This window comes from Gorilla gorilla, chromosome 13 (genome assembly GCF_029281585.2).
Source record: "Gorilla gorilla gorilla isolate KB3781 chromosome 13, NHGRI_mGorGor1-v2.1_pri, whole genome shotgun sequence".
NCBI classification, from domain to species: Eukaryota; Metazoa; Chordata; class Mammalia; order Primates; family Hominidae; genus Gorilla; species Gorilla gorilla.
This window is the reverse complement of record NC_073237.2, coordinates 72,999,112-73,014,564: the sequence shown is the minus strand read 5'-3', so window position 1 is coordinate 73,014,564 and position 15,453 is coordinate 72,999,112. Positions and strand designations below refer to the sequence as shown.

General features: G+C 40.4%; 1 protein-coding gene across 9 annotated transcripts in view; it reads left to right on the top strand.

Annotated features, from left to right (window-relative positions):
• The window catches only part of PRUNE2 (prune homolog 2 with BCH domain), a 292,041-nt gene that overhangs the window by 97,257 nt on the left and 179,331 nt on the right, over positions 1 to 15,453 (top strand). The window lies entirely within an intron of this gene.

The following is a 15,453-nucleotide window of genomic DNA, read 5'->3' as shown; positions in this document are numbered from 1 at the left end:
TCCTGGTCCCAGCTCTGGGTTTTCTCAGTCTGTGAAAATGCCATGAACATCACACTGGTCCCTCCTCTCTCCCTGTGTCTATCTTGGGTGTTTCTCAGGATTAAACATGAAATGGATGCTCAAGAGAGAGCGTTAATCCATTTTTACCACTCTGCTGTTTGAATCTTCAAGTAAAAGATAAATTCTAGTTCCCCATATATGATATTATTGTGTATAATTTGTATAATTACCTCTTTATTATATCATGGTGTGAAATACTGAGTAGCTGCTGACCACCAGGGAATTTGTGAAATGTTGCAAATTGCTGACCCTTCCTCGACAGAAAGCAAAGATCATAGTACAGGGAGGTTGAGGCCAGGCATTGTGGCTCATGCTTATAATCCCAGAACTTTGGGAGTCCGAGGTGGAAGGATCACTTGAGGCCAGGAGTTCGAGACCATCCTGGGAACATAGGGAGATTCCCATCTCTACCAAAAGAAATTTTTTTTTTTTTTAATTAGCCAGACATGGTGGTGCTAGCTGCTTTGGAGCCTGGCTGAGGTGGAAGAATGGCTTGAGCCCAGGAGTTTAAGGCTGCTGGAGCTGTGGTATGCCATTGCACTCCAGCACTCCACCCTGGGCAACAAAGCAAGACCCTGTCTAAGAGAGAGAGAGACAGACACACACACACACACGCACACACACACACACACACACACACACACACACACACACACATACATTGTATGAGGTAGTGGTTAAAGATATGGAATCAGCTTGGGTTGGAGTCTTCGCTCTGACACATACCAGCTTCTGATCCTCCACCAGTTACTTAACCTCAGTGCGTTCCCTCTTTGAAATGGCATCATACTAGTAACTACTTCCAAGGATTACCCTGAGGATTAAATGGGTTAATATTTGCAAAAAGCTTAGAATGGTGCCTGAGGCCGGGTGCGGTGGCTCACGCCTGTAATCCCAGCACTTTGGGAGGCTAAGGCAGGCGGATCACGAGGTCAGGAGATTGAGACCATCCTGGCTAACACGGTGAAACCCTGTCTCTACTAAAAATACAAAAAAAAAAAAAAAAATTAGCCGGGCGTGTTGGTGGGCACCTGTAGTCCCAGCTACTCAGGAGGCTGAGGCAGGAGAATGGCGTGAACCCGGGAGGCGGAGCTTGCAGTGAGCAGAGATGGCGCCGCTGCACTCCAGCCTGGGCGACAGGGCGAGACTCCGTCTCAAAAAAAAAAAAAAAAAAAAAAAAAAAAGAATGGTGCCTGACACATGGTAAGCCCCTCATAAGTGTCAAATTAAATAAAGCAATTATTTGAAACTGCCTATCCCCAAAATGTTTACAGACAGAAAACCTTAGAGTCTTTCTGCACGGAGTCCAGTAACACCGTAACAGTGTATCCGAAAGCATTTTTCAAGTGCAAACTGAAGAAACATCCAAATTTTGACTTGCTTTTATCCTGATTTGTCTTAGCCTAGAGCAGTGGTTTTTAAAGTCTAGTTTGCATCAGAGTCACCTGGAGGGCTTGGTAGAACACAAATTTCCAGGCCCCACTCTCCCACTCTTACAGTTTCTGACTCAGTAGGTCTGGGTTGGGGCCTGAGAATTTATATTTCTAGTAAGTTCTCTGGTGATGCTGATGCCGCTGGCTCAGAGACCGCACTTTGAACCACTGGTTTAGAGAGAGTTGATTCAGGTTTCAACTTTTGGATGCATGCATATACACAGATATTGAGGAAGGGAACTCCCCTTCATTGAGTACCTACTATGTTCCCAGTACAGTGGTAGGTGCTTTACGTGAATTATCTTCTAAAATTCTGACACCTTTCTAATGACATAGGTGATTGTATCTATTATATAGGTGATGAAGACTCAGAGAGAGAAAATACTCTACCTGAAACCAGAAAGTGGCATTCCAGTCCAGGGACATCTGATTCAAAAGTCCTGTTCTTACTTCATTATTCTATGTTAGGTCACAGAAGAATCAATTAATTGTTACCATTGATGATTACCTAGTCCATAGTAGTCTGGAACTGCCTGGACAAATTAGCCAGCTGTGGACACAATTTAGTAGTTCTGGTGTCAGAAACAGGAAAGCCCGTGTTTCTTTAGCTACTGCTGTACAATAGCACACCAGAATTTTTATGTTTTTTTTTTTTTGAGATGGAGTCTTTTGCTGTCACACAGGCTCCAGTGCAGCGATACGATCATGGCGCACTGCAGCCTTGACCTCCCAGGCTCAGACGATCTTCCCACCTCAACCTTCTGAGTAGCAGCTAATTAAAAAAAAATTATTTATAGAGTCTCCCTATGTTGCCCACGCTGCTGTTGAACTCCTGACCTCAAGTGATCCTCCCACTTCAGCCTCTCAAACTGCTGGGATTACGAGTGTGAGCCACCGTGCGCAGCCACACCACAACTTACTAAAACAATGTAGTATTCTCATGATTCTGCTGGTCTTGCCTGAGCTGACTCATGTGGTAGGAGTCGGGCTAGGACAGGCTAGGACTGGCTGATGCAGGGTGGCCTCACTTGCATGCGGTGGGAGGCCTCAGCTGGGAAGGCTGGAGCAAATGTGGGGGCAGCTGGGCCTCTCTCCCCATGTGGTCTTTCATCCCAGGCTTCTTATGTGAGAACAGAGATGTTCTCGCTTCGAAGATGTCAGAAGTGAGAACTTTGGGGGCTGAGACTCAGATGTCCCACAAGATCATGCCACGTTCTATCTATTAAAGGAAGTCATGGAGCCAGTCAAAGAGTGAGGAAGGAGACTGGCCTCCCAAAGTGCTGGAATTATAGGCGTGAGCCACTGTATCCAGCCCATTTTATTAAATGAAGACAGTGTGAGGAATACTGCAAGGAACAGGGTGGCATCCTGGAAGTTACCACCTTAAGCCTGAAAGGAAGAGGAAGAGAGAAGTTTTCAAAAAACTTGGAGGAAATGGTTGAAAAGAAAGGATCACCTCTAGAGGGCCTTTTGGTCAAGGAATGGCCAAGTTCATGCTGACCCCAAACAAAAGGAAATGTAGGAACAAGCACGCTGCCCTCACTCTCTTTCTCCTTCCCAGCACCCACTGGGGCTTTCTGTTGGCTGAAACTAACAGGAAGTCAGCGGCCAGAAGAAACTCAGTGCTGTACATAAAGTCGCTGTGCTGTCACAGAGAACAGGGTGGAGGAAGGTAAAGCCTGGCTCTGGAGGGCACATGGAAGACACCTTGCAGAGAAACATTCTGTTAGAAGGTTATGTTGAAGCACCAAGACGATAGCTCACTCTTCCCAAAGTGATATGGGACCATGACACATTTTGAAAGAAGTAGATGAAATCTCAGTACACTGCTTTTAAACCTCTCACCCTCTTAGAGGGAATGAAAGGACTGGAATTTGGAAATAGAAAAGAGAAGAAATTTTGAAACACGTGGGTTCCCTGTGAGGAAGGGGGCGGGGGCATCAATCGGTCAACCCAAGCCTGGGCAATAGTTTGGAAAGCCCGCCAAAGAAAGGCCCGTGTGCCCCGTGCAGTTTGGGGGACACAGTGGGCATGTACCTCACTTGTGGAAATCTAAAGTGAAAAAAATGTGCTGACTAGCTGGCGTCACAGTGGGGTGTAGAATAAGTGGCTCTCCTGAGCAGCCTACACCCTGGAAAAATTGTCAGACTAGTAGACAGGCTGATCTGGGCCACGTGTGAGAGAGGCAGTGTGCATTTTTCTTAGATCTCATCCAAGAGGCCTGACTTAGAGTGAACACAATGCAGATCTCAGCGGAGAGAAGTGAGAGGCAGAGCCAGCTTCCCAAGCGCTGGGAAATGAGGACTAGAAATGCATTCCAGTTGTCTAGGGCCCCAGGGGAGACGGAAGATAGGAGCTCCAACAGATCCACAGGTGACCCATGAGACAAAGTGTCAGTATAAACACCTGCGAAGAACAGACAGTCTAATATTTACAGACTCCGGAAAGTAACAGCGAAGTGCTAAGTTTTCTACCCCTCTTACCTCATCTTGCTTCCTTGTGCACCAACCCAAGTGGGTCAGGAATCTACAGCTAGGAGGATAAATGAGGGATAGAAGGAACAGGTGGGGAAAGAAGGAAAGGGAGAGAGACCACATCCCCTTCCACCAGCAGCCAGCCTAGCTGGGGCAGGGGAGAGGCTGAACCCTCTCTGAGATTGCAGTTTTGACTACGACACGGGGTTGAACATTTTGATTATGAAATTGAGACTCCTATTGTGAACTGAAATGCCTGGGGAGTTATGTTAACTAAGAGTATCTAGAAAAAATCATGGGGATTGGCTGAGTTTTTACCTAGGATCAGGCAAGAATTAGCCCCAAGCAGGACCCTGCAAATGCACCTTACAAGTACTGCTTGTTCTGCTTATCTGTATATATCCTATAGAGAAAAATAGGTTACTGCTTCCTCCAAGATAAGGAAGGTGGTCTTGTCCCTTTTCGCATTCCACACATTCTTCCATGCTAGGTGTTTGCGTCTTTGTAAATGCTTCTGTTAGAAGGTTTAGTTGAAGCACCAAGGCAATGTATCACCCTTCCCAAAGTGGTGTGTGAGACCATGATATCACAACATTTTCAAAGAAGTAGATGAAATCTCATTATGCTGCTTTTACATCTCTCACCATCTTAGAAGGAATTTCTCCTTGAAAACCTTTTTGATTTTGACTATCTGAGGCTGTCAGAAGTTAGATGGAGAGGCATTGAGGGAAAGAGCGAACAATGTGGGTTTGCTTATGTTCCTGTCACCTACAGATATTGGATATCTGTGGAACTGAAACATTTTGGTTGTGTGAACCAAAATCAAGTGATTTAATAGAAAATCACTTGACAAGAAAGTGTGTCGATGTCAGCATGAATATTAAAAACCAATATGTCCAGGGCTGAGTTTTGTGGCGTATTTTAAGCATGTTATACAAAGGGGGAAAACAACCTTTACTCTTTGAAAGAGCAAGAACACACTCTTAGAACTTTCCAATTATTAGCACTTTTTTTTGTAGACAAATTTAAAGTGCGTGAAGCTTTCTCTCTGGTATTTAATTGAGATTAATTTGTAAGTTCGAACTTTTGATACTCATCCATTGTTTGATTTTAGTTTTGGATATTTGCAAACTTTCTCCCATTTTATATTCATGTATGTGTCAGGCACCAAGATGGTACATGAATTTGTTTTTGTTGCTAAAGAAGCAAGTAAACATGTTAACATTTAATCTTCCAGTAATGGAATTGGAAACAAAAATCTCAGCAACTTACAATGCTGTTCAGAGATATTTTTCCGCTGCCTGTTGTGAGAAGTTAGGGTATGTAAAATAAATGATGTATGGAGCTGTAGGAATGCGACTTTTCCAGACTACCTTATGTCTAAGGAACATTAAACATAGGGTTCTCGTTTAGCAAATAAATAACCATTCATTTCAATGGCTGCATAGTCTGGACTTTCGTGCATATTTTTGCAAAGATAAGGAGAGGCCATTAGGGATTTAATATAAAATAAATCGCCAAGGGGTCTTCTTGTAGTCCTAGTCTTTCTGCCACATGGTGTGTTACTAATGTGCATAAATGGGCTTAAATGAATTTGTTATCTGTATTACATTTGCAGTATGTATATATTTATGTATTATTTTTTAATTGTGTTTAAAAATAAAACATTAAATACATCATTTTGGAGAGTTGAGAAAGTAAAATACGTAAATCAATCAGCTTCAATTAGTATTAAAAATGTCGGTATATTAGATTTGCCTGTGGGTGTATTTACCCCACAGAGTTTAATATATTTTAGTTTTGTTGTCTACGAGGTAGCCATATGGTTAATTTGTCACCTTATAAGAATACATTGCTACAATCCAAGCTCCATTAATGACATAACGCTTTTGTGTCATTGAAAGAGTCCATATCTTAGTTGTTTTATTGATGCCCTAGGTCAGATTCTGAACATTGTCTGTACGCAGCACTGATGGCTTTGACTAACCAAGGAGCTTTGCTGCTTTACTTCCTTCTCAAGTTACTCTTACCACATTTACCATTATAGAAAATAGCAGAGAATGCTCTGTATTATATGAAACTATTTAATATTACTTATTATTATATCCACAAGGTAGTCGCTATCAGAGTTTAACTTTAAACTTTTTTTTTTAACAATAAGTGGAAATTAATAAATTATAACCTGGTAAGATTTAAGAGATAGGTGTGTTAATTTTTAGATTAGATTCCAGAATGATTCCAAATGGTTTTGATAATATATTTGAAATATAGTTGCTCATTTCGAAAAAAAGGCCCTGTAGAAATAGCTCTTATTAAAGAAATCATTTTTAAAAATTAGAGATGCCAATTAATTTTCTATTACTTTTCATTAATAATCTGCTAAGGGATGTTGAATTGTTGTATCCATGCCAAATTTTCTAGATCTATTTTGCATTCCAAACATAGACTATGGTATAAATATATTCTTCTAATATTCTTTACTGCTAATCAATTTCACTTGAGGCTATCCTTTTCAAAGAGAGAAAAAACTTTTTAAATTGCATGCAGTGAATATTTTCTTTTCAAGCAGTCCTAATGCAATATTGTCATGTGTAGAAACATCATTCAATTAAAATATTTGTTAGATAACTACTAGACCTTGGTTAATAGCTTTCATTCATATTTGGTTCCTACACAAATGAAGTCATTGTTTTATAATGAAAAAACAAGGAGAGGGCAGTTGGTGAGCATGTGTGTGTAACCTTTGCGTTTGACTGGTAAGGAAAAACTGCTTATTTAGGCTTCTCTAAATTTGACCAATTTATCATTTGGAGGTTGTTATTCTTGCTTTTATCACTGCTTTACTGAAGATGTTTATGGGGCATGGGCTTTAACAGCAGGAGGTGTTTTTTGAAAAATGTTAAGTATAAAATATATCTTGTAATTTATTCAGATGTTATTCAGTGTTTGTTTCCACTCTATGACAGCGTATGCACACAATTCAACATTTTATTTGTAATCTTCAATAGATGAAAATTGCCCTTGCTTCTCTATCCATCCAGGTGAACAGGGGTGTGAGGCTCGCTGTAGAGGTGAATTCTATATCCAGAGGAGTAGGGCGCAATGTCTTCCTTTTCTGAAGGAAATTACAAAATCAAAAAATCCAAAAGTTATTTAACCTCACAGAGGTTAGCAATCTATTGTCAAAACACCAAACAGCACTTTGGGCTGACAATTAAAGGTGAAAAAGAAGAGTTGGAAAATTAATCTGGATCTTTTAAATTTCAAATTGTTATTATTTTATTGCCCATAAATAACAATTTTAAAAACCTCATTTACATTTTTCTTTGCTGTTTCCAAATAAATTCTCAATCATGTCTCTAACAGAAAGCGAGAGGGCTGATTAAAAAAGGATGAGTTCATGTCCTTTGTAGGGATGTGGATGAAGCTGGAAACCATCATTCTCAGCAAACTATCGCAAGGACAAAAAACCAAACACCGCATGTTCTCACTCATAGGTGGGAACTGAACAATGAGAACACTTGGACACAGGAAGGGGAACATCACACACCGGGGCCTGTCGCGGGGTGGGGGTATGGGGGAGGGATAGCATTAGGAGAAATACCTAATGTAAATGACGAGTTAATGGGTGCAGCACACCAACATGGCACATGTATACATATGTAACAAACCTGCACGTTGTGCACATGTACCCTAGAACTTAAAGTATAATTTAAAAAAAAGAAAGAAAGAAAGAGAGAGGGCTGAGATTTTCATCTGGGGTCTTTGGTCTCTTGGCCACTGCTGCTGCCCATTCCAGATAGTGACCAGATAGGCCACTAGGGGACATTTCTAGAAAACAGGCATTTGAGCAGTGGGTCTCACAGCCTCTTTTTCTATCACCTATGGGTAGGTGGTCTAAGCCTCTTCTGTGGTCACTAAACTCTTCCTAATAAAAAATATTTTGTTCCTGTCATATTTGAGTATCAATAAACTATAAACCATACCAAACAAGTCAGTATTAACTGCAATACAATTGCTACTAAACAAAACAGAGTTTTATGGTATCTATAAAGATATCTACAGTGATCACGCAGTTCTTTTCTTTGCCTTCTTGTTGGAGCAGAAATTTTATTGCCCTGACCACCCAGGCTTAGTATACTCACGGATCAAAGTTCTTTCATGTTCTGATAACCACATGCTCTTTCTCTGGACCCAACATGATGTAACAGGGCACTTTTTATGTTTAACTTAGGACAAATGATCCTGCCTCTTTCCCCCACCATGCACACATCCTGAACATCATATTCTTCCTTGTTCAATATTAAATTAAGGCTCTGCAGTAATAATGTGTATGCTCAGTGTGGCAAAAATAAATTTTACATATTGATCAAGATTTGGCAGTACACCTATGGATTGCACATGGTACATTCATTGGAAAATCACTGATTTTTTTTTTTTTTTTTTTTGAGACAGAGTTTCACTCTTGTTTTCCAGGCTGGAGTACAGTGGTGCCATTTTGGCTCACTGCAACCTCCACCTCCTGGGTTCAAGCGATTCTCCTGCCTCAGCCTTTGGAGTAGCTGGGATTACAGGCATGTGCCACCACACCCGACTAATTTTTGTATTTTTAGTAGAGATGGGATTTCACCATGTTGGCCAGGCTGGTCCCAAACTCCTGACCTCAGGCGATTCACCCACCTCGGCCTCCCAAAGTGCTGGGATTACAGGCGTGAGCCACCGTGTTTGGCCAAAAATCACTGATCTTAAATTTTGATCACATTGTCCCACATAAGAATCCTGCCAGGGTGATCTGGACTGGCTTAAGTGTAATTCTCCAAAAAGTTCCTTTCCAAAGTTAGCAGTAGGCAGGGCAGTAACTTGTGTCCCTTTTCCTCAAAGCCTCCTCTCCTGATCTTGGTCCTTGGTATCTTACTATTTCCAGGATGCAGAAGAGTCATGGAAGTCAAATCCAATAAGAGATTCTGGACCAACTCACACCGTTTAGTATAGGACCCTTCTCCTCTTAGATCTGCAGCCTGGTTGTGTGCTTAAGGACGCTCTAATAATAGAGAAGATGGGGGAGGCTTGTGGTTTATGTGGTCATGTAAGGTGCTCTGGTGTAGGCCTCTGAGAATATGCCACTGTTTAATTTTTAGCATTTTTTTTTCCATGGCAATCACTTCAAAAATGACTTTAGAAATATTTGATTGTTCATCCATGTTCATAGCAGCACTATACACAATAGCCAAGGAAGCAACTCAAGTGTCCATTCACAGATGAACGGTTAAACAAAATGTTGTATAACATCCCATGGGAGAGTACTGAGCCTTAAATAGGAAGGAAATTCTGACACGCGCTAGAACATGGATGAACCTTGAGGACATGAGGCTAAGTGAAGTAAGCCAGACACAAAAAGGCAAATACAGTATGATTTCAGTTATTGAGGTACCTAAAGTAGTCAAATTCATAAAGACAGGAACTAGTATGGTAGTTGCCAGGTGCTGGGTGAAGAAAGAAATGGACAGATGTTATTTAATGGATATTGAGTTTCATTTTACAAGATGAAAACATTCTAAACATTGGTGGCCCAGCAATGTGAATATACTTAATACTTCTGAACTATATACCTACAAATGGTTAAGATGGTAAATTTTATGTTTTTTGTTTTTTTAACTACAATTAAGAATAATAAATTTAAAAAATAGAGTTGTTATATTGAAATTCATGAAATTCAGTTCCATGTTGCTTTAATCATGGGAGAGGGGAGAAAAGGAATTCCCTTCTGATGGTGCTTCTCATCCTATATGTTTATCACATGGGTAAAATCTGTAAAGACAAACAGGGCCAGATTTGAACTAAAAAAGTGAGCTACAACAAAAAGCGCAGCTAAAGAGTGTCTGCTCTTAGGAAGGAGGAGGGTCGTTGCCAGGCAGCACCCATTCCTACTCCCCTTCAGACCCTGCCTGTATGTTTGTGAATATATCAGGACTTTTGTTTAAAACACCGGATGGATACATCACCCCCTTCCCCTCTCTACCATTCCAGAAACATAGCACCAGAACTGTTGCTGCTTTTTAGCGGGCAATGGCTAGGCCCCTTGTGATCCTGTGTACTTGGTTGCGGGGGGCAGGGTGGGGGGTGGTTCAAGATCTATGAAAAAGACAAGTTAAAAAACCCTTGACATTTGCAAAGAAAACCACATTTCACCTATATAAACTGTATGGTAGAACTATTAAACAAAGGAAAAAGACGGTTTGGTGAATGTAACTTCTAAATTTTCAGACTTTTGGGAAACAATTTTTAAAATAATAACTATCTAGTTTTCTTTCTCTTGAATAACAATAAATAAGCATATAATTATATTATCTGGTAAAATATGCATATGTTACCAAGAAAAGAAAACTAACCAACCAAACAAACAAACAAAAACAGCTGAACTCACCCTTGACTATCATCACCTCAATCTCAAACCAGAAGTAATTGCCAATTTGGTATATCCCTTTTCAGTTCTTTTTCTGTGCATTTTTATATATTTATACCTATAGAAATGTATTTTTTCAATTATATAGAATGTAAAAGAGAAACTATAACTAATGAAATACATTCTTTCTGACCTGATAATTCCTATTACTATTTTTAAACTAAAAATAATACATATATAAAGTTAGAAAATTTTAACAGTACACAGTGATCAAAATGTAAAGTAAACCCTTTTTTTCTCCCCAGTTCCTCTCCCAGTAGTAACACTGTTAAATGCTTGTGTGTGTGTGTGTGTGTGTGTGTATGTGTGAGTGTGTGATTTCATTTTGGAAACAATCTCAGTAAATGGGTGTATTGGTCAGGGTTCTTCAGAGAGACAGAGCCAACAGCGTCTATATTAGTTTTTATCTGAAAGCTGGCAGGATCAAGATCCAAGAAGAATGAATGTTTCAGTTTGCATCCTAAGGCCAGAAAAGACTGAAGTTCTGCAGGAGGGGCTCCCTCTTCCTCAGCCTTCTTGTTCTATTTGAGTCTTCAGTTGATTGGATGGGGTCTACCCACACAGGGGAAAGTGGTCAGCTTTACCCAGTCTGCTAATTCCAGTGTTAATCTCATCCAGAAACACCATCAGAGACATACCTAGAATGTAATGTTTGGCCAAATGTCCGGACATCCCATGTGGCAGTCAAGTTGACACATACAAAATTAACTATCACAATTAGGAAATGCATAAATGCCAGCTGTAAGGAGGCATTCTTTCAGTCTACCCATTTTATAGTAAAACAGGTTGTGTGAGTAGCATAAAGTGCATGCCAGACACTTGTGACACCAATCAGGGGAAGAAGTGGTGGGGGCCATGCCAAAATGAGGATCTTGATGATTCAAGTTCTTTTACAGAATCCTCTCAGATTTCTGCTTTCTCACCATGCATGTTTCTTTGCCTATCCTTCCTGGGGCATGAGGGCCTCAGGAGGAGAAGCATGTGTGCTTCTCCTGTGCCCTGGGGTAATGATCGTAGCGAGGCTTTATTTTATCAGCTCTTGTCATTTAATGATATTGTCATTGAACCAGTCCATTGCGTGGTCCCTTCTACAGTTCCTCTTCTTGCTTATTTAAAAAATTCCTTTGGAGCTGCAAGATTTGGATCTTAGGTTGCTAATAGAAGAGTGCTGTGCGTTCTTAATCAATTTACCTGGCAAAATTTTATGAGTGATCATATATCTTTTGTAAAGAAAAGCATTTTATTTACCCAAATTATACACAAACTTGATTTAAACATTAGAGCCTGGGTTAAACTTTGAAATGAGGCACCTGTGAAGTGAGTGATTGGAACAGTAAATTAGTTCCCTTGATTTATCAGATTCTGCAGTTGTTTTACGGTAGTCTTATAGTCCCAATATTTATCTGTTTGAGTCTTATTCTCTCAGAAATTTTCTCAATATGAAAAGTCAATGTCCAGGCAGAAGTAAGTACTTCAATATTAAATGGTTTCTGGTCATTTGTTAAAAAAGTTATGTGTGATTTTTATGTACACCTGGGGCTTTGAATTAATGGGATGTACTAACCACCAGGTATAGAAGGTGGACTACATGATTCATTAAAAGCACCGTATTTGGATCCTGTCAATAAAATTCTGTATTTTTACAGTGAACAAAATATTTGCATTTATCTCCCGTTCCTTCCTCTGCCCCTTTCTGTGCCCCCTCTTTCCCCTTTTAGGCTCGTGTACAAGAAACCATAAGGCAGAGATAACATGATCACATCACTTTTGGGAGAACATGCTCCTGCAGGGGCTATTAGTAACTCAAAATCAGGTTGAATCACAAACCAAGACAAGTTGAATTGTGAACTGTCTCTGGGCTGGGGCTGTTTCAAGATCCAATGGGGTCTGCTAAGATGGGATTCACAGAATGACATTGGAGGGATCAGAAATAAGACCCCTCTCAAAGGCAGGGGTCTGGGTCTAGTGCCTGACTTCTCTCAATGTTTGTCTGGGTCTCCGCAGTTTGGTGACCATAGTTATGGTGTTTTGACGGTGTGATGTCTTTGAAGCCCAGTGTTACTGATGGTAGCATTATCTAGAAGAAGGCAGATCTGCTCTTTGGACACATGTGTGCCCGAGATACTGATAGGGTATGATACTGAGACCTAGCTAGAGTAATAGTTCATGCATATTCATTCTGGAGATTGGCCAAAGCTTCCTCTCAGCATCCGACAGCCGGAACCCAGTCACCCTGGCCAGCGTCATTCAATTAGGCCCCCATTCCCAGGTAAGGCTTCTCTGTTGTCTCTGACCATATGTTAGAGCAGTGGGAGTCCAGTAACTTCTCTTGCCTTCCTTCGTGGCAGGCAGAAGAGCATTGGAGGGTATTTTTTCCTTCTAGTAGGTCTAGATCAACAGACTGATAATTTGAGTAATAATAATTATAATAATTGGTAATACATATCAAATTCTGAGTATGTTCTGGACACTTTGCTTAAAACTTAATGTGATTTGTCCTATTTAATTCTTAGGGCCACTCCATGAGGTAGTTACTTGGTATTTGCATCCTATTATACATATATAGCAGATGACTGAGGCCTGGAGAAGGTATGTAACTTTGCCCGAGGTCAGACAGCTACTAAATGGTGAAGAAACTAAGCTTTCTTTCCAGGGATTCCCCTTCCAGGTGCTGCACTCTTTCTTTTTCTTTCTTTCTTTTCTTTTCTTTTTTTTTTTTTGAGACAGAGTCTCTCTTTGTCGCCAGGCTGGAGTGCAGTGGTGCGATCTGGGCTCACTGCAACCTCTGCCTCCGAGATTCAAGCGATTCTCTTGCCTCAGCCTCCCGAGTAGCTGGGACTACAGGCGCCGGCCACTACGCCCAGCTAATTTTTGTATTTTTAGTAGAGACAGGGTTTCACTCTGTTGGCCAGGATGACTTCGATCTCTTAACCTCGTGATCCCCCTGCCTCAGACTCCCAAAGTGCTGGGATTAGAGGTGTGAGCAACCGCGCTCGCTCGGAGGCCGCGCTCTTTGCCACCACCTTACTGCCTCCAGATACCTCCTGAGGCTGAGCCCCAGGGCCTGAGTCTGAAATCCTGGTTCCGCCATTTGCCGTATCAGCATATTTATTTATTTTCTCTGAAGCACCGTATCTCGTTGGTGAAAAAGATACTTAAAAACCTAGTTCATAGGATTGTTTTTAAGAGTTAGTGTAGGTAAAATTCTCAGTAGTTCCTGGTATATATTAAGTGCTCAATAAATAGTAACTAGGCTTATTAAAGTAGGCCTTATTAAAACAATAAAAAAAACCTGCTTGGCTTCAGACAAAGCAAAGCATTGTTAAGAAACAAAGGGATATCTGTGGTTGCCCAAGCCCTTACTGGGTAAGTTCATAATGTCTTTATAGCCCACACCTTTTTGAAAAGCAGGCCGGAAGAAATATCAGATTTGCTGAAATGCTATAGACCATGTTGTATGGAACAAAGAACTATGAAATGGGAATTAAAAGACTGGGATTCTAGACCTAGATTTGTAATGAACTAGCTGGGTGAACATAAGATAATTGTGTAACCTCTCTGAGCCTTTTTTTTTCTTTTTCCTTTTTTCAGGAACAATAATGGGCAGGGTGTAGGAACAGGGCTGAAAATTAGATGTGTGTGACCTCTTGAGTAAAAACTTCTATGATTCTAAGTCTAAGCCAATTCAAACTGGTGATATGTGGTTGAGCAAATGATGCCCAGAGTTCCTGCTCCTTTCACAGTTATTTCTGGTTTGAATGGAACCTGGTGGAAGGTAAGAGAGTCACCCTTCTGAGCCAGCTGCAGGGTCTCTCAGTACAGTATCTGTTGCCATCAGTGGCTCTAATGAGATGGCCCCTAGATAGCCATAATGGACCTTAGCTTAGCTTCATTCATTAACTTCCTTCACTAACATCGATTTCATTCTGTTAATCATTGAGGCAAATGTTCGTCAATCCTCCACCCCTTTACAGAACACATTTACAACTTTTGCTTGTAAACCTCCTCTTGGGTTAATAACGATCATGTTTATTATTCATTATTATTTATTGTTCATTGTTTGCTATGTGCAGAATTATTTACATTATTTACTTAAATCTTTGTGTACATATCTCTTAGTGTTTGAAACGGTGTCCCTTTATTCTACTAATTTGCCACTTCCTCCAGTATAAGAAGCCACAGTCAGGAAGCTCCTTCTGCACTCTGCTTTGCCTGTATATTATAATTGCAGAAGATGTACCAAACCCCACATGGCATAATAGACTTGGATTTGGATTCCTTATACTGGCACTTTAACTTTGGACAAATTCTTTAGCCCTCAGCATCAGTTTCGTTGCCAGTAAAATGGACTAGTAAGCCCCCCCTTTCAGGGACACCAAGGACATTAGAGAAAATGTAATTAAAATGAAGTACCTTAGCTAGCATATATATCATGAATACTGTACTAGCATTTGCTAGATAGCTAGCATAATATTGCCTGAATCTAGAGAAACAAATATGTTTACATTAAAGGACCAAAATAAAAATAAAGTTGAGAAAATATTTGTTATTATTGGCAAATATTAACATCTTTATGAAGAATCTTTACAAATAAGAACATAGCTAAATCTTTCATTTAAAAAAGAACAAAAGACTTAAATAGCTAATAAATCTATGAAAAAATATTTATCTTTAAGTAGTGGACAAAATGTACATTAAAACCATAATATGTTAGTTTTGCTGATAGAATTATTTATTTTTTGAATAATGCAGATGAGAGTGTTGCATCCTGATGACCCGGCCTATTTCTCTCTGCCTAACAATATCACCTGGGGGGCATGTGGAGAAGCATCCTGCAGCCCTCTCATTCCTCTCGTTCTGTCCTCTGTGAGACTTTAGTCCTAACCTGCCTCAGTACCTGTATTAGTCCATTCTCACGCTGCTAATAAGGACATACCCGAGACTGGGTAGTTTATAAAAGAAAGAGGTTTAATGGACTCACAGTTCCGCATGGCTGGGGAGGCCTCACAATCATGGTGGAAGG